Genomic DNA, 3,134 nt, shown 5'->3' with positions numbered 1-3,134 from the left:
TATTTAGAAATTCTTTGAACAATGAACTTCTGTAGATGGGCTTATAGCTTCCCTGTAAGAGTTCTATTTTTATACCTGTGTTTTTGTAACCTGTATATCATGTGTATTTACTGAGCAAGTAAAGATGGATGCTAACTGTACTTATCCTTAGTACAGTTCACCAGCAACAGTGGAAAGAATCCCTAAGCTTTTTATGTTTTAATTTTCAGCCCTAGTGCCTTGCAAAACTTGTGAGAGAGCAGAAAACACATAGCTCAAGGTGGAGGGGAGAAAGCAGCAGTTGTATGATGTTCCCTGAGTTTTTTTCACAAACAGGAGTTTTACTCAGCAAGTGCTGTAGTCTAGATTTGAACATGTGTTACTTGTTGTATATAATCTTTCAGCGGTCCTAACTGTTGAATAGGAAATTTTAGCAGATGCAATCTCATTGGGAATGACAGTCTGCTTCCACAGAAATTACTTGTCAGAATTATTCAAGTATGCAAAATACCTCCTTTTAGTAATCTGTATCTTATATACTAACTACCTACTATCACTTTGCTACACTTTTGTAAAACTATTAAAGAAAAATCACAAATTTACATTACATCCATGTCATATGGGTGATTTGATTTGCCCCACTGGCCAGCTGGCAATGATTCTTAAACAGTGAGGCTGTTGATAGCACTCACCTTGAGCCTATTGCTACAGCGACCATTATAGCAACAGCTGTAGAGTGGTTCCAGTAGCTAGGCTTGGGATAGTCAAAGAAGGTGAACAGTACTTTCTAATTTCATATTACTGTTCTAATACTGGAACCTGAAACCCACCTGAGCAGCTTTTCTAAGATGGTGCAGACTGCATGGTTCTAGCCCTTCCATGTGTTAATGGAAATTTATAGCAATGCTTCCCAAGTCCCTGAAAAAAAACATGTTATCACTGTCCCATGTTCTGGGACTGACCTCAGGGCTACCATGATCTTATCCAGGGGTGTCAAACATAAGGCCCAGGGGCTGGATGTGGCCCCTGGAAGCTTTTTATTCGGCCCTCAGGCTCTCAGCTGCTGAGGTGTTACAGCTGAAATGGCAGCCCACATGAAAATTGGGCTTCCCAAATCTTGAAATATGATCAAGATTTGTGTATTTATGTCATTTTCAGTTAATGAGTTTCTATATGAGAACAGGGTCTAATTTCTGCCCATTAGCTGCTTAATGATGTCACTTTCTGCTTAATGACATCACTGCTGGAGCCCTGAATGCTGACTTTGACCCTCTGTATGAAATGAGTTTGACACCCCTGATCTTACCACCATCTTTGAAAAGCTGCCCCTTTAGAGACAGGTTGCAATCACCTACAGCAAGGGCAGGCAACCAGTAGCTTGTGGACTACTGGTACTTGTGGCTGACAAAAGGCTGCCACTACCTCTTCTGCAGCTGCTCACTTGGGGGAGGGGAAGAGGAAAATTATGCTTGCTACTCCCTCTGTGTGATGCACATGGTTGTGATGGGCTGCTCCTCACAGCAGGTGTGGGTGGGGGCTGCAGCCACTGTGGTGCCAGTGGTATTTGAAGGAAGAGCCAAGCGAGGATTCTATCTAAAGAACTCAGGGTTGCACAGTTGAAGAAAGATCTGGGTGCTGATTGTGTTTTTCTTTTACCACTGCTGTGTGTGAACTACTCACCTCCATTGGCTCTGCAATCCCTATTGTGTTTACTTCTGCTGGGAGAATGTTTGTGTCTGCTGCAATCCAGGAATGTTCCCCCCTCCCCCTTTGGCTCTGCTAAATGTATGAGAACCACTGTTCTAGACAGGTGCAACAGCAACCTATACCAGAGAGAATCAACAGCCACTTGTGAAGAAGCTTTGTAAAAGGTGATAGGTGGATCTCTAGGTCAACTCTTCTTTGCTTATTCAACAGCTATGGCTCTAGTCTGTCAGACAAGACATGCAGGTCCTTCACAGCATTATGCAATACCTAACCCCAAACAGGCCCACCAACAATGGGACATACTATTCTTGTGTATTTCTCAATAGCCACCTCAAAAAAAAAAAAAACATTTCTGGTATTTTACCCCACCTTGATTTGGTCTGACAATTTCTATAAGAAAAACTTGGACTCTTGTCAGAATACATACACATTCTAAAGTCCAAAGGAAGGCCCTTATTTTTTAGATTGGGTATTGCACAATAAAATTTGCTTTGCACATTTTATCTGGTTAGCAATAGCAGTTTTTGTTTGAATGGATTTTCTAGCTGCTGCTTGTCTTTTCATCAGAAGCAGCAGAATGTCTCCTCAATCCTGCTTCCAATGACGAAGGAGATACTCAAGTCAAGCTGTCTACTTTGCTACCACAGAAAAGGAACACTCGCCATAAGCCCAATATGCCTTTCTGGAACAAAAATCTTTCTAAATATCAAATTGCTATCAGTGGCATAGCTAAGGGGGTAGTAGTTGCACCAGGCATCAAGCTTTAGGGGGGGCAAGAAGCTGAGCTTGACTCTAGTGACCAAAATTGTGAAAATCTTGGTATGTATCAATAATACCATCATTTTATATATCATTGGGAAGGTAATTTAATTCAGAATGCAATGCAACAAACCGCACTGGAATATCCATATTCTATCAAAAGTTATGGCTAATTAACAAGAAAATGAAAACTGCCTTCTGGAACAAAAAGTAGATTTGCTTAACTCCAAACTGACCTATGAGACTGATTGTTCTGAGTGCCAATGAGATGTTATTATGATACAGCATGGAACCAATAACTTTAATTAAATTTGATTTTGTCTTTGGGGGGGGGGGCTACAAAATCTTCGACCTCAGGTAGCAAATATATGCCTTAGTTATGCCACTGACTGGGGGGAGGCAGCAGAGCAAGTGGGTGGTGAGCTGCTGGGGGGAGGAGGTGGGTTCCTCCCAATTTTCACTTTTTAAAAAGCCCTGGTGTGACATCACTTCTGAGGCAACATTTTGATCTTCGTACCAGGCTACATGATCATTAGCTATACCACTGATTGCTATTATTCACCTTTATTTCATTTAGTAGAACAAGTGCTAGTAATGAGCGTACTGTGGCCAAATTTTCTAAGTGCTAGCTAGGCTCTTGGAAATTTTTAAAAAATAAATCCTTGTCCTGCTTCTATGGCTTTATGCAG

Source organism: Tiliqua scincoides, chromosome 4 (genome assembly GCF_035046505.1).
Source record: "Tiliqua scincoides isolate rTilSci1 chromosome 4, rTilSci1.hap2, whole genome shotgun sequence".
Taxonomy (NCBI): Eukaryota; Metazoa; Chordata; class Lepidosauria; order Squamata; family Scincidae; genus Tiliqua; species Tiliqua scincoides.
Note: the sequence above shows the minus strand (reverse complement) of the source record.